This window comes from Podarcis gaigeae, assembly GCF_964106915.1.
Source record: "Podarcis gaigeae genome assembly, chromosome: 9".
Taxonomy (NCBI): domain Eukaryota; kingdom Metazoa; phylum Chordata; class Lepidosauria; order Squamata; family Lacertidae; genus Podarcis; species Podarcis gaigeae.
In genome coordinates this window covers 19,204,678-19,228,731 of record NC_139685.1, presented here as the reverse complement: position 1 = coordinate 19,228,731, position 24,054 = coordinate 19,204,678, and the positions used below count along the sequence as shown (strand labels likewise).

Sequence of the window (24,054 nt, the reverse complement as noted above, 5' to 3'; positions counted from 1 at the left end):
CTCCCAGAATTCAAAAGCTGCTTCTGTTCTGTGCCAAAGCCCGGGCTTAGAATCTGACCAACGTCTCCTATCATGTTGTCCACATGTAGAAATGTTCTTTCCCATGTTTCTCCTTTGTTCTCTAGTTTGGAATACTGCCTGGGAACAGGAAAGAGAACCATCTACCTCAACAGCTGTAAACGCTATGTCACCGCCGATGTGTTCCTCTCATGTTGGACCGAAGGGAATCGGTAATTCTGGAGCACGGACTGGACACAAAGAGGCAAAACCAATTCAGATTTCAAGCAGAGTTTATTTGGTTCACATATGCAAAGCAAATGGTGCAGCGCAATACGCATAGCTGTCAACCGTCCCTTATTTGGCGGGAAACTCCCTTATCCCAGCGCCGTGTCACGCTGCTGTCCCTTACTGATGATGTCCCTTTAATTTCCCGGGTTTCAAAGGAAGCAGCTCCTCTCCCTCCCCCCCTGCTGGCCAGGGAGGCTCCAACTGTGTTGCTTGGCTGCGTTGCTCACCCAATAAGGAGTCTAAGAACGACGGGGGGGGGTGGAGCTTGCATGCCTTGTGCTGATCAAATTGGCCGCGTTGCCTGGGGATACGCCTTTGCTCAGCGCTTCCCAGCAGGTCCAAGTCCGGTCAGCCTTTTGTCCCGCCATTTTCACCTCTCTTCAATCCTTTCTCCCTCCTTCCTCGTTTTGCTGGTCCCGTGGGTTACTACAGAGGCAAGGTCCAAGTCTGGTCCATGACAAAAGGTGCAACGTGGAGGCAGTCCGTAGTAGCTGAAGCTGGGTGCAGGGCAGGGAGTCCGGTGAAGTCAGCAACAGGCTTGCAAGCAGGGAACCAGGGCGGGTCAGGAACTCAGGCAGGAAAGCAGGACAGGGTTCAGGCAGGAACTAGCAACCAACAATGTTGCTCCCTCAACTTGGGACTGGGGCTGGCCGGCTTTTATCTCCCCCGAGGCATAGGGCGGGCACGATCCTCTGGTGACTCTTCTCTCCTGGTCTGGAGGTGACCACTCCTCCTGCGGGAACTTAGTTCCCACTGCAGCTCAGGAGAGGCTGGAGGGTTACCTCGATCTCATAGCCCTCGTTCTTCCCTTACTCCCTTTTAACTCTTCCAAAGCAAAGCACCTTCTCTTCACCAGCCACACCATACACTCATTATAGATCTTCCACAATAATGTCCCCTTCTTCAGGTGCTGGCCTAATACGGGCCCGGTTTCGGGCTTTTGCCTTCGCAAGCTCTCGACAGTTCTTGAAGAGTTTTGTCACAACTGGTGCCAGAGGAGGCTGCTCCTTGGGCTGGAGCGGGGCCACTTTGTTGTTCTTTTTAAGCTGCATTACGCCTCTCAGTCTCCTGAGCCACTCTGTTCCGCGAAGGACTAGTCCGCTGAACTTTCCTTCTTCCTGCATGCTTGCTGCTGGCTCCGCCTCCTCTTTAAGCAGTCAAACGCAGAAGAAAATCCAAATCCTCTGATTTCTCTCTTACCGCCAACCGCACCTACACACCTCTCTCTGCCTCTCCTCACAAACCTACAAAGGACACCTGTAGTTGGTGGCTTTTAAGGGAGAAGCAGGTAATGTCACAAAGGAGGGCAGGTCATTGTTACCATGGCAACCCACCCACCTTGACCCTGGGCCCAACTCCCCCCCCCCCCCATGTTTCTTCAGAACTTGGAAGCACCTGCTGTTCCATCTGCAGGTGAATCTTCTCTTTTGGAGCTCATGTTTCTATCCTGGATCTTTCTTCATTCAGCCGCATTTCCAAAGGGAGACAATCCCAACATCCCTTGAAATTCAGTAGAAGACTCCCAGGTCTAGGGGTGTCCATAGCACAGGATTAGACAATCTGCTTTGCATTATCACCATCCTCATAGATAATCCTGGATTACATCTCCAGCTGGGGCAGAGAATGTCCCCTGTCTGAAACCCGGTCAGTTGAGAGGATGCTGAGGTGGATGGGTCAATGTCTGACTCTGTCCAGGGCAGTTTCCTAGGAATATTCCTCTTAAGTCATTTACCCTGAAGACAAGCAAGCTAACTTCTCCACAAGACCAACAATCCATTTCTCCATTATAAGACAATATGGAAAAGTCCCTGTTTTATATACAACAATGCAAGTACAAAAAATCTTGAAAATGAGAGGAAGCAAAATTCTGGCCTCTGTAATGAAGCAATAGGCAAAGGGTCCTGAAGCAGAGCAAGTTGGGGGGGGGCATCAAACTGTGATTCCTGCGGAGAAGGCCTTTGATAATATTTCTTGGAGTTTCATGAAAAAAAATCTTAAGGGAATGGGTGTGGGACGAGGGTTTGAAAATAGCATAGAAGCAATCTATTCGGAACAAAAAGCAAAATTGATAGTCAATAATGTGGTGTCAGAAGAGATTAAAATTGAAAAAGGAACACGACAGGGTTGCCCTATCTCTCCATTGCTATTTATTTCGGTCCTGGAGGTGCTCTTGAATATGATTAGGAAGGACCAGTTGGTGAAAGGAATTCAGGTCAGAGCCAAACAATATAAACTTAAAGCTTTCGCAGATAACCTGGTTTTGACGTTGCAGGAGCCAGAATCTAGTACGAAAAGAGTTTTAGAACTGATTCAGGAATTTGGTCAGGTGGCAGGATTTAAATTGAATAAGCAAAAAACCAAAGTATTGGAGAAAAATATGATTTTAACGGAAATAGAAAAGCTTCAGAAAGAGACAGATTTAAATGTGGTGAAGAAAGTGAAATACCTAGGGATAAATATGACAGCCAAACACCTGAACTTATTTAAAGATAACTATGAAAAATGTTGGTCAGAGGTAAAAAAAGATCTAGAAATTTGGTCAAACTTGAAGCTCTCCTTGTTGGGTTGAATTGCTGCCATAAAGATGAATGTATTGCCAAAAATGTTGTTTTTGTTTCAGACCTTGCAGATTGTGGACAGGATGGATTGTTTCAAGAAGTGGCAGAGAGATATTTCTAAATTTGTCTGGCAGGGCAAAAAGCCCAGAATAAAATTTAAAATACTGACTGATGCTAAAGAAAGAGGGGGGTTTGCCCTGCCAGACATGAAGCTATATTATGAATCAGCAGCTTTTTGCTGGATGAAGGATTGGCTACTTTTGGAAAACACTGACATCTTGGATTTGGAAGGGTTCAACAATGCGTTTGGGTGGCATGCATATTTGTGGTATGACAAGGTTAGAGCTTATAAAGCATTTAAGAACCATATTGTCAGGAAAGCAGTTTTTAATGTCTGGACAAGGTACAAAGATTTATTAGAAAACAAGACCCCAAGGTGGTTGTCACCTATGGAAGCTAAGGCTCTGAAAAGACTCAATATGGAGGCCAAATGGCCAAAAAATTGGGAGATATTAGAACAAAATGGAGACACATGGAAATTGCAGAGTTTTGAGAAACTAAAAAATAAAGTGCGAGATTGGCTACATTATTACCAAATTAGAGAGGTCTTTAATATGGACAAAAAAATAGGTTTCCAGGTGGAAAAATCGAAATTAGAAACGGAATTGTTAGAACCTAAAACTAAGGTACTGTCAAGAATGTACAACTTGCTGTTAAAATGGAATACTCAGGATGAAACGGTCAAATCAGCTATGATTAAGTGGGCACAAGACATTGGTTATAACATTATGTTTGCTGACTGGGAACGGTTATGGACCACTGGTATGAAATTTACGGCATGTAATGCTTTGAAAGAAAATATTATGAAAATGATTTACAGGTGGTACATGACACCAGTCAAGCTTGCAAAGATATATCATGTGCCTGACAATAAGTGTTGGAAATGTAAGGAAACTGAGGGAACATTCTTTCACCTCTGGTGGACGTGCCCAAAGGTAAAGGCTTTCTGGGAAATGATCTATAATGAACTGAAAAAGGTATTTAAGTATACCTTCCTTAAGAAACCAGAGGCCTTCCTCTTGGGCATTGTTGGCCAGAAGGTGTTAAAGAAGGATAGAACCTTTTTTATGTATGCAACAACAGCAGCAAGAATACTTATCGCAAAGTATTGGAAGCCACAAGATTTGCCCACCTTGGAAGAATGGCAGATGCAATTGATAGACTACATGGAACTGGCAGAAATGACTGGCAGAATCCGAGACATGGGAGAAGGACAAACAGAAGAAGACTGGAAGAAATTTAAAGATTATCTGCAAAAACATTGTAAATTATTTGAATGTTAAAGTGATGCAGGATAGTGAGATAATGTGGCATTAGTGACAAAGCTGAAAGGAATGTGCAAAGAAGTTTTATAAGTAACAAGTAAAGAAACACAGCTAAATTAACCAAATGATGGGGGATTAGAAGATAAGTGGACAGCAGTGGGAATGGTTAATTTAAAAGAAATTAAGTAATATTAAAATTAGTCAAAATAGAGGAAGAATTTGCTGAAACTAAATTGGAAATTTGAATACAGAAAAGGGAGATGTGAGGAAGTCAGGAAAGTAAGTTATATGAAATTAAGAGTTGGACATATATTTTTGTTTGATTTTTGTGGTTTTTACCGTTTATTGTTTGTTATTGTGTTGTGTTGTTTTGTCTTGTTTGTTATTATAAAATCTGTTGAAACCTTAATAAAAATCTTTTAAAAAAACAAACAAACTGTGATTCCTGCATTGCAGAGGGTTGTGCTAGATAGCCTTTGGTGTGGACCCCAGTTCCCCGATTCTGTAATTTGAGGATTGTACTCTGTACTGGGTCCTGCTAGATTTATGCAGCATCACTTTTCTTTTCTTTTCTTTTCTTTTCTTTTCTTTTCTTTTCTTTTCTTTTCTTTTCTTTTTTTAATTTACATTTTATTTATTTGTTATATTACATCAGTAATCATTCTCATACTACATTACAGGACTTATTATAATATAAGTTCCAACATGTATACAAAAATCATATACAAATTTTATATACCTAGAAAGAAAATGAAACAAAAAAAGGAAAGAACCAAAAAAAAAAAAAAAAAACCAAATCCCCCTAAATCATATACATACCAACACAGTAGACTTCCTTTCTTTTCCATTGTATATTCCTTTTTTACAAATGAATGTACTCTTATTATTGTATATTTCATTGCATTTTATCTAATACATTCCTATATCAATATGTGCGCTTAGTCTTATTTCTCAGCTCAGTCTCACGTCAATCCAATGCTACTGTATTTTTGAACATCTGTTTTATATCTATCCCACTTTTCCATAATTTTTTGTTTTGAATTGCCCCTCAGGGTATTTGTTGACTGCGCCATTTCAGCAAATTCTTGTAGCTTGTAATGCCAGTCCGTTATTGTCGGGGCTTCTGGTTTCTTCCACCCCTTTGCCACCAAAGTCTGAGCTGCGGCCATTGCATATAAGAATACCTCCCTAAAGGCCTTCGGGATGTCCCTGCCAACAATGCTTAACAGAAATGCCTCTGGTCTTTTATAAAAAGTTATTCCAAACATTTTTTTCAACTCCTCGTAAATCAAGCCCCAGAACACTTTGATCTTCTTACATGTCCACCACATATGATACATGTCGCCATGACTCCCACCACACCTCCAACAAGTATTCACTAAATTTTTATACATCTTCGATAGTCTTGAGGGGGTGAGGTACCACCTGGGCTGCATCTTTAACATATTGAAAATGCCATGAAATGTGAATCAGCCAAACATTTTTGCCCGTCACCTAAAGATATGAAACAGAGGCACCCAGGCAGGACTTCCTGAGGAGATCATTCCTCAAGTGGGGAACCACTATGGTAAAGGCCAGATCTCTTGTTGCCACCCTCTGGACCTGTCATGTAGGAGGCACACCAAGAAGGGCCTTAGATGATGATTGTAGGGTCCAGGTCAGTTCCTATTGGGAGAGGTGGTCCATTTAACGAAGCAGTATCTCTTGTTTTGTGACTGACCCTGGAGCTGCTCATAATCCATGGCCTACTCACCTGTCCAGGCAACAGGCAAGAAGTGAATGAGCAGATGACAACCAATGTTCTTTCTCCCTTGTCCACACTTGCTTGCTCCCTCTGTCACTGAAGGGAAAAGCTGGAGGAGCAAACGGGGGGTGATGCCAAGCAGCAAGAACTGGCAGTCTGATGACCATGCAGTGGGAGGGTCCTTGTGCAAGTGCCCAGCAATGCCCAACAGTGCCGCCCTGAATCCAGCAGTTCTCAACCTGTGGGTCCCCAGATGTTGTTGGACTACAACTCCCATCATCCCTGACCACTGGTCTTGCTGGCTAGGAATGATGGGACTTGTAGTCCAACATCATCTGGGGACCCACAGGTTGAGAAACACTGCCCTAAGTTGAAATCTCAGCTCTTCCTGCTTGCACCAAGTTCTACTTGATGTGATGTGTGTGTAGTGTGGTGTAGTGGTTAAGATCGGTAGTCTTGTAATCTGGTGAACTGGGTTCGATTCCCTGCTCCTCCACATGCAGCTGCTGGGTGACCTTGGGCCAGTCACACTTCTCTGAAGTCTCTCAGCCCCACTCACCTCACAGTGTTGTTGTGGGGGAAGAAGGGAAAGGAGAATGTTAGCCGCTTTGAGACTCCTTTGGGTAGTGATAAAGCAGGATATCAAATCCAAACTCCTCCTCCTCCTCCTCCTCCTCCTCCTCCTCCTCCTCCTCCTCCTCCTCTTCTTCTTCTCAATTACAAAATTGCATGAAAGAAGAAGGTTGGGGAATGCTGGAGAACATGGCATTCTGAGTCCCATTCTGAGAAATTCCTTGCATGTAAACCCTGGTGTCTCTAAACAAAGCAAGAGCTCAGCTAGCAAACGCAGCGGCATGGCATCTAGAACTCAAAGGATCCCGTATCTGCCAAGAGCCAAGGTAGTGCTGTTCACTATCCATTTCTGAATATACTTAGTTCTAGATGCAGTGAAGTAGCTGTGTTGGTCTGATGTAGTAGAAATATATATATATATATATATATATATATATATATATATTTGCTTTCGTAGATTTTCACGGGTACAGGAATGCAGGTTTTGGTGTCCTCGGGTGTCTTCCCGTGTAAAAGTTGGGGTGTCTAGGCGACGTTTCGACGAGGTCTCACTCGTCATCTTCAGGCTGGTGCTTTCGGCTTCTTGTTACTGGAACAGAGCGGGATCTCAATGTTTGAGTTCCTATAAATACTGTAGAGGGGGTGTGGTGTCTAGCCTCCAATGTTCTGGGCAGAGAGGAAGTTCCCAGGCTAGTGTGCCTTTTCTTCTTTTGTTCCTTAATTACTTGAGAAATCACTCAAGGTATCTCTCAAGTAATTAAGGAACAAAAGAAGAAAAGGCACACTAGCCTGGGAACTTCCTCTCTGCCCAGAACATTGGAGGCTAGACACCACACCCCCTCTACAGTATTTATAGGAACTCAAACATTGAGATCCCGCTCTGTTCCAGTAACAAGAAGCCGAAAGCACCAGCCTGAAGATGACGAGTGAGACCTCGTCGAAACGTCGCCTAGACACCCCAACTTTTACACGGGAAGACACCCGAGGACACCAATATATATATATATATATATATATATATATATAATGTCCAGTAGCACCTTAGAGACCAACTAGGTTTGTTCTTGGTATGAGCTTTCGTTTGTTCATGCACACAAAAGCTCAAACCAAGAACAAACTTAGTTGGTCTCTAAGGTGCTACTGGACTTTTCTTAAAAATTTAAAAATATATTTAACATAATGTCCAGATTGGCCGCAAATACCAGAACTCAGGCAATGCAGGCCTATTCCTGATCAGTTAATTAGTACTGGTCATGTACTGGTCTCTTTTAGCACTGTGCAATTTTTCAATATATTGACCAAAATCCTTATAGTTAGGAAGAAAATTAAGATTAAATTCTAGATTTTGTATTTTGTGCTAGTTAATTGAACAAAATAAACCATCATAGCAGATATTAATCTAATATCAATTAATGAGCCTACCTAAACATCTTTCTCAGCCTGGTATCTGAGGCTGACCGTGTGGGTGCCGTGAATGTTTCCCTGGGGAGAGCATTCATTCATTCATTCATTCATTCATTCCTTCCTTATTAAATTCCTATACCACCCTTCATACAAAGATCATAGGGCGGTTCACAACGTAACAATATAAAATGAGAATTCCAAAAAACAACAACCAAGAACCCGACAAACATATTGTTTTTGCTTCATTTATGCTTACGCACCAACAAGATACACAAAAAGAAATAGACATCATCCCCAAGGGGCCTTATTTCCCCCCCATTGTTTTTTGTTTCTTCCTCGCACGGTAAGGGTGAGTCAGCGGTCAGCCTTTTGTCCCCGCCATTTTCACTTCTCTTCAATCCTTTCTCCCTGTTAAGTTGTGGGCAAACATGTCAGACGACACAGGTGTAGGTGGAGCCTCGCCATCTGTAAGTGTCTCTTCCGGAGCCACAAGCGCAGTTGGGGGCACCACGGTAGTGTCCAAGTCCCCAACGCTGTGCCTAAGCTGGTCTATGTGCCGGCGCCACAAGCGTCCGTCTTCGAGTGCCACCTGGTACGAGCGAGGTCCAGTGACTCCCACTACTGTGGCTGGCATCCAAGGAATGTCCCCCACATAGTTCCGAGCAAAGACCTGGTTTCCTGGAACAAATGACCGTGGCGCGTTGGCACAGCCTGGGGGTTCGGCCATGGCAAAATCCTGGTGCAGCCAGTCAAGCAGTGTCCTGAGGCAGCGGCCCATAAGCAGTTCAGCAGGACTCCGCCCTGTGGCCGCATGAGGGGTGATGTGTTGCACGAACAAGTATTTGGTGACCCGCTCATGCCAGTCTCCCCGGTCCAGGCGCGCCAGTGCCTCCTCTGCCGAGCGCACCATTCTCTCCGCTTGCTTGTTGCTGGATGGATGAAATGGTGCCGTTAGGGCATGGCGGATCCCCTGTCCCAAAAGATACCACTCAAAAGTGCTTGACATGAACTGCGGTCCGTTGTCGGAGACAAGGACATCACGACACCCATGCATCGCAAACAGGCTTGCAGCACCTGGATGATGGCCTCGGTAGTGGTGGAGGGCATCAGGGCCACCTCCAGCCATTTGGAATAGGCGTCCACCACTACCATAAAGGTCCGGCCGTGAAAGGGGCTGGCCAGATCTATGTGCACCCGCGACCATGTCTTTGAAGTCTCCCAGGTATGTCCCTTAGCTGCCAGTGGTGCAGGCCTCGATTCTTGGCATGCTTGACAGGCGGACACCCAGGCAGTGATGGCATCGTCCATGTTAGGCCACCAGATGTAACACCTAGCCATCCCCTTCATTTTGACGATTCCCAGGTGGCCAACGTGCAGAGCCTCCAGGACGCGTTGACGGAGTCTTTGGGGAATCATGATGCGGTCTCCCCACAGCAGACAGCCGCAATGAGCCGAGAGTTCATGTTGTCTGGTTGCGAACGCTTGGAACTCCGATGCAAACGGCCCTTGTGGCCACCCCCTCCACACCCAGTTGAGCACACGGCTGATGGTGCTATCCTGGGCAGATGCGGAGGCCACAGTGGCAGCCGATACAGGCGCTGCCGAAAGATCCTCAATCAGGAGGAGCGATGAAGCTGGAGCCGGGTCTTCCACAAACGTTGGAAGAGGGCAACGGCTGAGGGTGTTGGCATTGCCCATCGATCTCTCCGGGCGATGGACGAGCCGGTAGTGGTAGGCAGCCAGGAAAACAGTTCATCGCAGCATGCGCAGCGAGAGGACCGGTGGAGTTAGACGATCACCGGCAAGGAGGCCCAGGAGCGGCTTGTGGTCAGTGATGAGGTCAAAAGTCCTGCCATAGAGGTATTCATGGAATCTCTTCACTCCAGCCACAAGTGCCAGTGCCTCCTTGTCGAGCTGGCTGTAATTCCGTTCAGTCAGAGATAGCGTCCTGGAAAAGTAGGCGAGCGGTGCTTCTCTTCCGTCTGGAAAGTGGTGACTAAGGACAGCGCTGATGCCAAAAGGTGAGGCGTCGCAGGCAAGGATCAGCGGCCTGGCTTCACTGTACTTTACCAGCACACTGTCCGATGAAAGGAGAGCCTTGACCTCATTGAAGGCCGCCGTCTCCCGATGACCCCAGGACCAAGGCGTCTTTGTGCTGAGGGGTCGGTGAAGAGGCTCAGCCACCATGGCTTTGTGGGGCAGGAACATGTTATAAAAGTTCAGCAGCCCCAGGAACGCCTGCAACTCTGTCTTGTTCTTTGGGATGGGGGCCTGCTGGATAGCGTGGATTTTGGATGTGGTCGGGTGAAGGCCGGAGGCGTCAATAAGATAGCCCAGGAACTCCACCTGTGGAACAGCAATCTGGCACTTCTCCCTCTTTACCTTGAGCCCGGCCTCTTGGAACCTGGTCAGCACGGCACGGAGGAGCTCGAACGGCTGCTGGTGTGAGTCTGTGGACACCAAGACGTCATCAAAATATGGTACCACGCCCAGAAGCCCTTGCAGGAGATGCTCCATAAGGCTTTGGAAGATGCCAGGAGCCACACTCACCCCGAACTGCAACCGGCGGCAACGGAATGCCCCTCGGTGGGTGACGATCGTCTGGGCTTCAGCAGTGGCATCATCGACAGGCAGTTGTTGATAGGCTTGGGCAAGGTCCAGCTTAGCGAAGAGCTTACCCTCACCCAGGGAATGCAGCAGTTGTTGGACAACAGGAACTAGATAAGCGTGCTGCTGAAGTTCCTTGTTGATCTTGCACTTGTAGTTAGCGCATATTCTCACTGACCAGTCTGGCTTGACAGGCGTGACGATGGGGGTTTCCCACTTAGCTTGATGGGGGCGACTTGTGGATCAAGGCTAAAGGAGATGGGCGTACCTGTATATTGCCCCAAAGTGCCATCAAAAACCTCGGCAAAGTCTTTGACCAGACTCTCAGTCTCTGCGTTAGAGATGCAGTTGATGCCGGTGACTTCCAGGCCGAGGGCATCAAACCAGTCTAGCCCTAGGAGGCTTGGCCGCTGACCTTGGACCACCACCAGTCGGAGCAGGCCCGAAAAAAGCCTTGAAGGCGATCCAGAACCAGCCAACGCCTACTATGGGAATGTCGTTTCCCTGGTAGTCTCTCAGGTATACGCGGTGAGAGTCGAGTTGCCTTTTGGACACTCTGCGTACCAGTCTTTTGATGGTGCTCCAAGACACGATGGACAGGGCAGACCCGGTGTCGATCTCCATGTCACATGGAGCTCCTTCAATGAGCACCGTGACGTTCAACTTGCGTCATGTAGGCGAGTTGGTTTGGCCAATCGTGGTTCCAGACGGGCAGCAGCAGTTGGTGAGAGCGAAACAGCTTTCCCTGGCAGACTAGGGTGAAGACTAGGACTTGCGAGTCGGTGAAGGGGTGTGTGTCAGATGGAGCCGATCAGCAGAACTTAGCGATGTGGCTCCTTCTGGAACACGTCCAACAGATGGCGTCTCTGAATCGACACTTGGCACAGGAATGGTTGCCTCCACAGCCGGCGGCATCCGGTTGGCCCTTGGACTTCTGTTCGAACTTCCTGCGCTCCCGCTTTGTCTGGTGTACATCTTCACTGGAGGATGCCTCATCACTGCTGGCCTATTTGTGATGCACTGGAACTGGCTCTCTAGGAAGACGCGGGCTGCTGGCCTTGCGGATCTCCTGCGCGGAGCGTTCAGCAGCTTCCGAGGCCACAGCCTCCTCAATGGCTTTCTGCAGCGTGAGGTCTGGCTTGGCGAGGAGACACCGTTGCAGATGGATGTCCCGGACCCCGCAGACAATTGGATCCATCAGGGCATCGTCTAAGTCTCAGAACTCGCAGTGCATTGCAGCCTGTCGCAGGGCAGTGTTGTAGTTGTTGATTGACTCCCCCTCTGCCTGGTTCCGGTGGTGAAACGCATGGCAGGCAGCAATCTTGGATGGCTTTGGTGCGTAGTGGTTGCGGAGCTTCTCTTGGATCGTGTCCCACGGTGTTGCCTGGACTGCTTCAGGCGCAACCAATACTCGGGCCGTCTCAAACACCTCAGGCCCACAGAGGCTGAGGAATAGGCCCCGCTTTCGCTCCTTTGATACTTCTGTCAGCTCGTTGGCTTGGAGGTAGCAGTTGAACCAAGCGAGGTAGGAGTCCCATGATTCAGAGGCTGGCGCAAACGGCGGTAGAGGCACAACTGAAGCCATGATTCCGATGCCGGCAAGAAGGGCGATGGATGGTTTTGTTCAGTGATTTCGCTCAGTGATTCAGCTCTGCTCAGAGGGTGGCTGCATCTGGTTGTGCTCTGATGTCCATCGATCCCACCTTCGTCGCCAGTGGGACATAACACTCCCTCCTTCCTTGTTTTGCTGGTCCCATGGGTTACCCAAGAGGCGAGGTCCAAGTCCGGTCCGTGGCCAAAGGTGCAACGTTAAGGCAGTCCATAGTAGCTGAAGCTGGGTGCAGGGCAGGGAGTCCGGTGAAGTCAGCAACAGGCTTGCAAGCAGGGAACCAGGGCGGGTCAGGAACTCAGGCAGGAAAGCAGGACAGGGTTCAGGCAGGAACTAGCAACCAACAATGTTGCTCCCTCAACTTGGGACTGGGGCTGGCCGGCTTTTATCTCCCCCGAGGCATAGGGCGGGCACGATCCTCTGGTGACTCGCCTCTCCTGGTCTGGAGGTGACCACTCCTCCTGCGGGAACTTAGTTCCCTCTGCAGCTCAGGAGAGGCTGGAGGGTTACCTCGATCTCATTGCCCTCATTCTTCCCTTACTCCCTTTTAACTCTTCCGAAGCTGAGCCCCTTCTCTTCACCGGTGTGCTGTACGCTCATTCCAGATCTTCCACAATAATGTCCCCTTCTTCAGGTGCTGGCCTAATACGGGCCCGGTTTCGGGCTTTTGCCTTCGCCAGCTCTCGACAGTTCTTGAAGATTTTTGGCACAACTGGTGCCGGAGGAGGCTGCTCCTTGGGCAGGAGGGGGGCCACTTTGTTCTTCTTTTTGAGCTGCATTACGCCTCTCAGTCTCCTGAGCCACTCGGTCCAGCGAAGGACTAGTCTGCCAAACTTTCCTTCTTCCTCCATGCTTGCTGCTGGCTCCGCCTCCTCTTTCAGCAGTCAAACTCAGAAGAAAATCCAAATACTCTGCTTACTCTCTTACCGCCAACCGCACCTACACACCTTTCTCCGCCTCTCCTCACGAACCCACAATGGACACCTGTAGTTGGTGGCTTTTAAGGGAGAAGCAGGTGATGTCACAAAGGAGGGCAGGCCATTGTTACCATGGCAACCCACCCACCTTGACCCTGGGCCCAACTCCCCCCCCCCCATGTTTCTTCAGAACTTGGAAGCACCTGCTGTTCCGTCTGAAGGTGAATCTTCTTTGGAGCTCATGTTTCTATACCGGATCTTTCTTCATTCAGCCCCATTTCCAAAGGGAGACAATCCCAACATCCCTTGAAATGCAGTAGAAGACTCCCAAGTCTAGGGGTGTCCATAGCACAGGATTAGACAATCTGCTTTGCATTATCACCATCCTCATAGATAATCCTGGATTACATCTCCAGCTGGGGCAGAGAATGTCCCCTGTCTGAAACCCAGTCAGTTGAGAGGATGCTGAGGTGGATGGGTCAATGTCTGACTCTGTCCAGGGCAGTTTCCTAGGAATATTCCTCTTCAGTCATTTACCCTGAAGACAAGCAAGCTAACTTCTCCACAGGACCAACAATCCATTTCTCCACAAGACCAGCAATCCATTTTCCATATGGAAAAGTCCCTGTTTTATATACAACAATGCATGTACAAAAATACTTGGATATGAGAGGAAGCAAAATCCTGGTCTCTGTAATGAAGCAATAGGCAAAGGGTCATGAAGCAGAGCAAGTTGGGGGGGGGGGCATCAAACTGTGATTCCTGCATTGCAGAGGGTTGGGGTAGACGGCCTTTGGTGTGGCCCCCAGTTCCACAATTCTGTAATTTGAGGATTGTACTCTGTACTGGGTCCTGTTAGATTTATGCAGCATCACTTTTCCTTTTTCCCCTTTTTTATTTTGCATTTTATTTGTTATATTACATCAGTAATCATTCTCATATTACATTACAGGACTTACTATAATATAATTTCCAACATGTATACAAAAATTATATACAGATTTTATATACCTAGAAATAAAATGGAACAAAAAAAAGAATGAACAAAGAAAAAACAGAAACAACCCCCCCCCCAAATCATATACATACCAACACCTAGACTTCCTGTCTATCCCGTTGTATATTCCTTTTTTACAAATGAATGTATTCTTATTATTGTATATTTTGTTGCATTTTATCTAATACATTCCTATATCAATATGTGTGCTTAGTCTTATTTCTCAGCTCAGTCTCACTCTAACGTCAATCTAATGCTAGCATAGATAGTGATCCTTTACTATATTTTTGAACATATCATCTATCTATCCCACTTTGCGATAATTTTTTGTTTTGAATTCCCTCTCAGGGTATTTGTTGACTGCGCCATTTCAGCAAATTCTTGTAGCTGGTAATGCCAGTCCGTTATTGTCGGGGTTTCTTGTTCCTTCCACCCCTTTGCCACCCAAGTCTGAGCTGCAGCCGTTGCAGATAAGAATACCTCCCTAAAGGCCTTCGGGATGTCCCTGCCAACAACGCTTAACAGAAATGCCTCTGGTCTTTTAAAAAATGTTATTCCAAACTTTTTTTCAACTCTTTGTAAATTAAGCCCCAGAACACCTTGATCTTCCTACATGTCCACCATATATATTACATGTCGCCATTACTCCCACCACACCTCCAACAAGTATTCGCTAAATTTTTATACATGTTTGATAGTCTTGAGGGGTGATGTACCATCTGTGCTGCATCTTTAACATATTAAAGATGCCATGAAATGTGAATCAGCCAAACATTTTTGCCCGTCACCTAAAGATATGAAACAAAGGCACCCAGGCAAGACCTCCTGAGGAGATCGTTCCTCAAGTGGGGAGCCACTGTGGAAAAGGCCAGATCTCTTGTTGCCACCCTCTGGACCTGTCATGTAGGAGGCACACCAAGAAGGGCCTTAGATGATAATGGCAGGGTCCAGGTCAGTTCCTGTTGGGAGAGGTGGTCCATTTCACGAAGCAGTATCAATTGTTTTGTCGAAGCTCTGGCTATGGCTCAAGCTTTGTTTTAAACCAGTGGGTATTGCCCCCTTGATATTGAGGGACGATTTCCAATCATCGTGGGAAAGGGAGGTCATTAACGAGGTTCAATCCTGCGGATTGTCTCACCTTTACTTTGAGTCTATGACGTACAATCAAGCTAGAGCTGTGATCTCCCGGAGACTGAGTGACATTGCCAGACAAGAGGACATAGCCCAGGTAAAACCAGGGATGTTCCTCGGGGACCAGATTTATCGGACCATACCAGCCTCCTACCTTGCAGAAATCCACTATGTGGAATACCGCAGACTTCTTACAGCGGCTAGATTAAATGTCCTTGACTCTGCGATATTGTGGGGAAGATACAGGGGAGTACCATACGCCCAGAGAACCTGTCATTGTGCCATGGGTGTGGTTGAGTCCACCGAACACATTCTCTTGACTTGCCCTTCTTATGCAGAGCTTAGACAAAATTTTATAGATCCACTCCTATGTCAATTTAGCTTCCTACCCGGAGAAAACCAGGTTTTACACTTGCTGAATAATGTCACTAGAGCTATACCTTCTTTGGTGGCCAAATTTCTTTTTTAAGCTTTTAAGCGTCGCAAGACTATAATTGACTGTATTGATATGGGGCTATCTCTTTAGCCCATTTTAGTGTTGGCTAAGCTCTAAAATCTTCCTGGATGTTTTAACTGTGTATTAACAAATGTACTTTTTTTCCTGACTGACGGTCGAATAAAAGGTTGATGATGATATCAATTGTTTTGTGGCTGACCCTGGAGCTCCTCATAATCTGCACACACCCTCTCCAATCCTGTCCAACTCTGCCCCGACCATGATTCTCTTCCACTTGCCTATCCTGACTCCAACCCCTCCTTGCCAAACCCTGATTTGAACTTCATTTCCTCAGACAAGGGATCTCAACCTTTCCCCTGAGGATCCTTACACGTTGTTATAAGTGGGGAGGAGAGAACTCTTTGACATGTGCCCCCCAAAAAACTTTCAATCAATTAGGGTATTTCAGGTTGGGTATAGATTGATGATATGTCCATCCCCTCGTTCTGTTGCTCTCCAGCCACCATTGCCTACTCACCTGTCCAGGGAACAGGCAAGAAGTGAATGAGCAGATGACAACCAATGTTCTTTCTCCCTTGTCCACACTTGCTTGCTCCCTCTGTCACTGAAGGGAAAAGCTGGAGGAGCAAACGGGGTGATGCCAAGCAGCAAGAACTGGCAGTCTGATGACCATGCAGTGGGAGGGTCCTTGTGCAAGTGCCCAGCAATGCCCAACAGTGCCGTCCTGAATCCAGCGGTTCTCAACCTGTGGGTGCCCAGATGTTGTTGGACTACAACTCCCATCATCCCTGACCACTGGTCATGCTGGCTAGGAATGATGGGACTTGTAGTGCAACAACATCTGGGGACGCACAGGTTGAGAAACACTGCCCTAAGTTGAAATCTCAGCTCTTCCTGCTTGCACCAAGATCTACTTGATGTGATGTGTGTGTAATGTGGTGTAGTGGTTAAGAGTGGTAGTCTCGTAATCTGGTGAATCGGGTTTGATTCCCCGCTCCTCCACATCAGCTGCTGGGTGACCTTGGGCCAGTCACACTTCTCTGAAGTCTCTCATCCCCACTCACCTCACAGTGTTGTTGTGGGGGAAGAAGGGAAAGGAGAATATTAGCCGCTTTGAGACTCCTTTGGGTAATAATAAAGCAGGATATCAACTCCAAACTACTTCTCCTCCTCCTTCTCCTCCTTCTCCTCCTCCTCCTCCTCCTCCTCCTCTTCCTCTTCCTCTTCTTCTTCTTCTGCTTCTCAATTACAAAATTGCATGAAATCAGAAGGTTGGGGAATGCTGGAGAACATGGCATTCTGAGTCCCATTCTGAGAAATTCCTTGCATGTAAACCCTGGTGTCTCTAAACAAAGCAAGAGCTCAACTAGCAAACGCAGCGGCATGGCATCTAGAAGTGAAAGGATCCCGTATCTGCCAAGAGCCAAGGTCGTGCTGTTCACGATCCATTTCTGAATATACTTAGTTCTAGATGCAGGGAAGTAGCTGTGTTGGTCTGATGGAGTAGAAATATATATATATATATATATATAATGTCCAGTAGCACCTTAGAGACCAAATAGGTTTAGTCTTGATATGGTTTCTTCTTGTTCTTCTGTGCATGCACATGAAAGCTCATACCAAGAACAAACTTAGTTGGTCTCTAAGGTGCTACTGGACTTTTCTTAAAAATTTAAAAATATATTTAACATAATGTCCAGATTGGCCGCAAACGCCAGAACACAGGCAATGCAGGCCTATTCCTGATCAGTTAATTAGTACTGGTCATGTACTGGTCTCTTTTAGCACTGTGCAATTTTTCAATATATTGACGTAAATCCTTATAGTTAAGAAGAAAATTAATATTTGATTCTTGATTTTGTATTATGTGCTAGTTAATTGAACAAAATAAACCAACATAGCAGATATTAATCTAATATAAATTAATGAGCCTACCTAAACATCTTTCTCAGCCTGGTATCTGAGGCTGACCGTGTGGGTGCCATGAATGTTTCCCTGGGGAGAGCATTCATTCATTCATTCATTCATTCATTCATTCATTCATTCCTTATTAAATTTCTATACCACCCTTCATCCAAAGATCATACGGCGGTTCACAACGTAACAATATAAAATGAGAATTCAAAAAAACAACAACCAACAACCCGAGAAACATATTGTTTTTGCTTTATTTTGCTTACGCAACAACAAGATACACAAAAAGAAATAGACATCATCCCCAAGGGGCCTAATTCCCCCCCCATTGTTTTTGGTTTCTTCCTCGCACGGTAAGGGTGAGTCAGCGGTCAGCCTTTTGTCCCCGCCATTTTCACTTCTCTTCAATCCTTTCTCCCTGTTAAGTTGTGGGCAAACATGTCAGACGACACAGGTGTAGGTGGAGCCTCGCCATCTGTAAGTGTCTCTTCCGGAGCCACGAGTGCAGTTGGGGGCACCACGGTAGTGTCCAAGTCCCCAACCCTGCGCCTAAGCTGGTCTATGTGTCGGCGCCACAAGCATCTGTCTTCGAGTGCCACCTGGTACGAGTGAGGTCCAGTGACCCCCACTACTGTGGTTGGCACCCAAGGAATGTCCCCCACATCAGGACACCCATGCGTTGCAAACAGGCCTCGCAGCACACGGATAACGGCCTCGGTAGTGGTGGAGGGCATCAGGGCCACCTCCAGCCATTTGGAATAGGCGTCCACCACTACCATAAAGGTCCGGCCATGAAAGGGGCCGGCCAGATCGATGTGCACCCTCGACCAGGGTGTCTTTGGCGTCTCCCAGGTGTGTCCCTTAGCTGCCGGTGGTGCAGGCCTCGATTCTTGGCATGCTTGACAGGCGGACACCCAGGCAGTGATGGCATCGTCCATGTTAGGCCACCAGATGTAACACCTAGCCATCCCCTTCATTTTGACGATTCCCAGGTGGCCAATGTGCAGAGCCTCCAGGATGCGTTGATGGAGTCTTTGGGGAATCATGATGCGGTCTCCCCACAGCAGGCAGCCGCAATGAGCCGGAGTTCATGTTGTCTGGTTGCGAACGCTTGGAACTCTGATGCAAACGGCCCTTGTGGCCACCCCCTCCAGCCCCAGTGGAGCACACGGCTGATGGTGCGATCCTGGGCAGATGTACAGTCCACAGTGGCAGCTGATACAGGTGGTGCCGGAAGATCCTCAATCAGGAGGAGCGATGAAGCTGGAGCCGGGTCTTCCACAAACGCTGGAAGAGGGCAACGGCTGAGGGCGTCGGCATGGCCCATCGATTTCCCAGGGCGATGGACGAGCCGGTAGTGGTAGGCAACCAGGAAAACAGTCCATCGTAGCATGTGCGGCGAGAGGACCGGTGAAGTTAGACGATCACCGGCGAAGAGGCCCAGGAGCGCCTTGTGGTCAGTGATGAGGAGAAAAGTCCTGCCATAGAGGTATTCATGGAATCTCTTCACTCCAGCCACAAGTGCCAGTGCCTCCTTGTCGAGCTGGCTGTAATTCCGTTCAGTCAGAGATAGCGTCCTGGAAAAGTAGGCGAGCGGTGCTTCTCTTCCGTCTGGAAAGTGGTGACTAAGGACAGCGCTGATGCCAAAAATGTGAGGCGTCGCAGGCAAGGATCAGCGGCCTGGATTCACTGTACTTTACCAGCACACTGTCCGATGAAAGGAGAGCCTTGACCTCATTGAAGGCCGCCGTCTCCCGATGACCCCAGGACCAAGGCATCTTTGTGCTGAGGGGTCGGTGAAGAGGCTCAGCCACCATGGCTTTGTGGGGCAGGAACATGTTATAAAAGTTCAGCAGTCCCAGGAACGCCTGCAACTCTGTCTTGTTCTTTGGGATGGGGGCCTGCTGGATAGCGCGGATCTTGGATGTGGTCGGGTGAAGCCCGGAGGCATTGATAAGATAGCCCAGGAACTGCACCTGTGGAACAGCTATCTGGCACTTCTCCCTCTTTACCTTGAGCCCAAGCTCTTGGAACCTGGTCAGCACGGCACGGAGGCACTCGAACGGCTTCTGGTGTGAGTCTGTGGACACCAAGACGTCATCAAAATATGGTACCACGCCCGGAAGCCCTTGTAGGAGTCGTTCCATAAGGCTTTGGAAGATGCCAGGAGCCACGCTCACCCCAAACTGCAACCAGCGGCAACGGAATGCCCTTCGGTGGGTGACAATCATCTGGGCTTCAGCAGTGGCATCATTGATGAGCAGTTGTTGATAGGCTTGGGCAAGGTAGAGCTTAGCGAAGAGCTTACCCTCACCCAGGGAATGCAGCAGGTGTTGGACAACAGGAACCGGATAAGTGTGCTGCTGAAGTTCCTTGTTGATCTTGCACTTGTAGTCAGCGCAGATTCTCACCGACCCATCTGGCTTGACAGGCGTGATGATGGGGGTTTCCCACTTGGCATGGTCAACCGGCTCCAAAACTCCTTGGGCGATCAGCTTGTCCAGTTGTTCGTCCACCTTAGCATTGAGAGCCAAGGGAACCCGGCGTGGCTTTAGCTTGATGGGGGCAACTTGTGGATCAAGGCTAAAGGAGATGGGCGTACCTGTATATTGCCCCAAAGTGCAGTCAAACACCTCGGCAAAGTCTTTGATCAGACTCTCAGTGTCTGCGTTAGAGATGCAGTTGATGCCGGTGACTTCCAGGCCGAGGGCATCAAACCAGTCTAGCCCTAGGAGGCTTGGCCGCTGACCTTCGACCACCACCAGTCGAAGCAGGCCCAAAAAATCCTTGAAGGCGATCCGGAACCGGCCAACGCCTACCACGGGAATGTCGTTTCCCTGGTAGTCTCTCAGGTATACGCGGTGAGAGTCAAGTTGCTTTTTGGACACTCTGCGTACCAGTCTTTTGATGGTGCTCCAAGACATGATGGACAGGGCAGACCCGGTGTCGATCTCCATGTCACATGGAGCTCCTTCAATGAGCACCGTGACGTTTAGCTTGCGTCACGTAGGCGAGTTGGTTTGGCCAATTGTGGTTCCAGACGGGCAGCGGCAGTTGGTGAGAGCGAAACAGCTTTCCTTGCAGACTGGAGTGAAGACTTGGACTTGCAAGTCGGTGAAGGGGGAGGTGTCAAACGGAGCCGATCGGCAGACCTTAGCGATGTGGCCCCTTCTGGAACACATCCGACAGATGGCGTCTCTGAATCGACACTTGGCACGGGAATGGTTGCCTCTGCTGCCGGCGCATTCCGGTTGGCCCTTGGACTTCTGTTGGAACTTCCTGCTCTCCCGCTTTGTCTGGTGCACATCATAGTCTTCACTGGAGGATACCTCATCACTGCTGGCCTTGCAGATCTCCTGCGCGGAGCGTTCAGCAGCTTCCGAGGCCACAGCCTCCTCAATGGCTTTCTGCAGCGTGAGGTCTGGCTTGGCGAGGAGACGCCGTTGCAGATGGATGTCCCGGACCCTGCAGACGATTCGATCCATCAGGGCATCGTCTAAGTCTCAGAACTCGCAGTGCATTGCAGCCTGTCGCAGGGCGGTGGTGTAGTTGTTGATTGACTCCCCCTCTGCCTGGTTCCGGTGGTAAAACGCATGGCGGGCAGCAATCTTGGATGGCTTTGGTGCGTAGTGGTTGCGGAGCTTCTCTTGGATCGTGTCCCACGGTATTGCCTGGACTGCTTCAGGCGCAACCAATACTCGGGCCGTCTCAAACACCTCAGGCCCACAGAGGCTGAGGAATAGGCCCCGCTTTCGCTCCTTTGATACCTCTGTCAGCTCGTTGGCTTGGAGGTAGCAGTTGAAGCGAGCGAGGTAGGAGTCCAACGATTCAGAGGCTGGCGCAAACGGCGGTAGAGGCACAAGTGAAGCCATGATTCCGATGCCGGCAAGAAGGGCGATGGATGGAACACCGTGCTCTAGCCAGAACAGTCAGCTCTGAATTGGTTCTGTTCAGTGATTTCGCTCAGTGATTCAGCTCTGCTCAGAGGGTGGCTGCATCTTGCTGTGCTCTGATGTTCATCGATCCCACCTTCGTCGCCAGTGGGACATAACACTCCCTCCTTCCTTGTTTTGCTGGTCCCATGGGTTACCCAAGAGGCGAGGTCGAAGTCCGGTCCGTGGCCAAAGCTGCAACGTGGAGGCAGTCCGTAGTAGCTGAAGCTGGGTGCAGGGCAGGGAGTCCGGTGAAGTCAGCAACAGGCTTGCAAGCAGGGAACCAGGGCGGGTCAGGAACTCAGGCAGGAAAGCAGGACAGGGTTCAGGCAGGAACTAGCAACCAACAATGTTGCTCCCTCAACTTGGGACTGGCCGGCTTTTATCTCCCCCGAGGCATAGGGCGGGCACGATCCTCTGGTGACTCTCCTCTCCTGGTCTGGAGGCGAGCACTCCTCCTGTGGGAACTTAGTTCCCTCTGCAGCTCAGGAGAGGCTGGAGGGTTACCTCGATCTCATTGCCCTCGTTCTTCCCTTACTCCCTTTTAACTCCTCCAAAGCTGAGCACCTTCTCTTCACCAGTCACACTGTACGCTCATTCCAGATCTTCCACAATAATGTCCCTTTCTTCAGGTGCTGGCCTAATACGGGCCCGGTTTCGGGCTTTTGCCTTCGCCAGCTCTCGACAGTTCTTGAAGATTTTTGGCACAACTGGTGCCGGAGGAGGCTGCTCCTTGGGCTGGAGCGGGGCCACTTTGTTCCTCTTTTGGAGCTGGATAACGCCTCTCAGTCTCCTGAGCCACTCTGTCCCGCGAAGGACTAGTCTGCCAAACTTTCCTTCTTCCTCCATGCTTGCTGCTGCCTCCGCCTCCTCTTTCAGCAGTCAAACTCGGAAGAAAATCCAAATACTCTGCTTACTCTCTTACCGCCAACCGCACCTACACACCTCTCTCTGCCTCTCCTCACAAACCCACAATGGAAACCTGTAGTTGGTGGCTTTTAAGGGAGAAGCAGGTGATGTCACAAAGGAGGGCAGGCCATTGTTACCATGGCAACCCCCCCACCTTGACCCTGGGCCCAACTCCCCCCTCCCAGGTTTTTTCAGAACTTGGAAGCACCTGCTGTTCCGTCTGCAGGTGAATCTTCTCCTTTGGAGCTCATGTTTCTATACCGGATCTTTCTTCATTCAGCCTCATTTCCAAAGGGAGACAATCCCAACATGCCTTGAAATTCAGTAGAAGACTCCCAGGTCTAGGGGTGTCCATAGCACAGGATTAGACAATCTGCTTTGCATTATCACCATCCTCATAGATAATCCTGGATTACATCTCCAGCTGGGGCAGAGAATGTCCCCTGTCTGAAACCCGGTGAGTTGAGACGATGCTGAGGTGGATGGGTCAATGTCTGACTCTGTCCAGGGCAGTTTCCTAGGAATATTCCTCTTAAGTCATTTACCCTGAAGACAAGCAAGCTAACATCTCCACAAGACCAACAGTCCATTTCTCCATTAGAAGACAATGTGGAAAAGTCCCTGTTTTATATACAACAATGCAAGGACAAAAATACTTGAAAATGAGGGAAAGCAAAATTCTGGCCTCTGTAATGAAGCAATAGGCAAAGGGTCCTGAAGCAGAGCAATTTGGGGGGGGGGATCAAATTGTGATTCCTGCATTGCAGAGGGTTGGGCTAGATGGCCTTTGGTGTGGCCCCCAGTTCCATGATTCTGTAATTTGAGGATTGTACTCTGTACTGGGTCCTGTTAAATTTATGCAGCATCACTTTTCTTTCCCCCCCCTTTTTAATTTACATTCTATTTATTTGTTATATTACATCAGTAAACATTGTCGTATTATATTACAGGACTTATTATAATATAAGTTCCAGCCTTAGAGGATAATGGCAGGGTCCAGGTCAGTTCCTGTTGGGAGAGGTGGTCCATTTCATGAAGCAGTATCTCTTGTTTTGTGACTGACCCTGGAGCTCCTCATAATCTGCACACACCCTGTCCAATCCTGTCCAACTCTGCCCCGACCATGATTCTCTTCCACTTGCCTATCCTGACTCCAACTCCTCCTCGCCAAACCCTGATTTGAACTTCATTTCCTCAGACAAGGGATCTCCACTTTTCCCCTGAGGATCCTTATACATTGTGATAAGTGGGGAGGAGAGAACTCTTTGTTTGACATGTGCCCCCCAAAAAACTTTCAATCAATTAGGGTATTTCAGGTTGGGTATAGATTGATGATATGTCCATCCCCTCGTTCTGTTGCTCTCCAGCCACCATTGCCTACTCACCTGTCCAGGCAACAGGCAAGAAGTGAATGAGCAGATGACAACCAATGTTCTTTCTCCCTTGTCCACACTTGCTTGCTCCCTCTATCACTGAAGGGAAAAGCTGGAGGAGCAAACGGGGGGTGATGCCAAGCAGAAAGAACTGGCAGTCTGATGACCATGCAGTGGGAGGGTCCTTGTGCAAGTGCCCAGCAATGCCCAACAGTGCCGCCCTGAATCCAGCGGTTCTCAACCTGTGGGTGCCCAGATGTTGTTGGACTACAAGTCCCATCATCCCTGACCACTGGTCATGCTGGCTAGGAATGAT

General features: G+C 48.4%; 1 long non-coding RNA gene across 1 annotated transcript; it reads right to left on the bottom strand.

The window, feature by feature from the left end:
• Positions 1–272: 272 nt before the first annotated feature.
• On the bottom strand, positions 273–22,671 carry LOC310852171. The gene is made up of 3 exons (XR_014568004.1): positions 22,574–22,671; positions 13,076–13,228; positions 273–1,523 (listed from the first exon to the last, which is right to left on the bottom strand). It is a non-coding gene; the product is annotated as an uncharacterized lncRNA (long non-coding RNA).
• Positions 22,672–24,054: the final 1,383 nt, after the last annotated feature.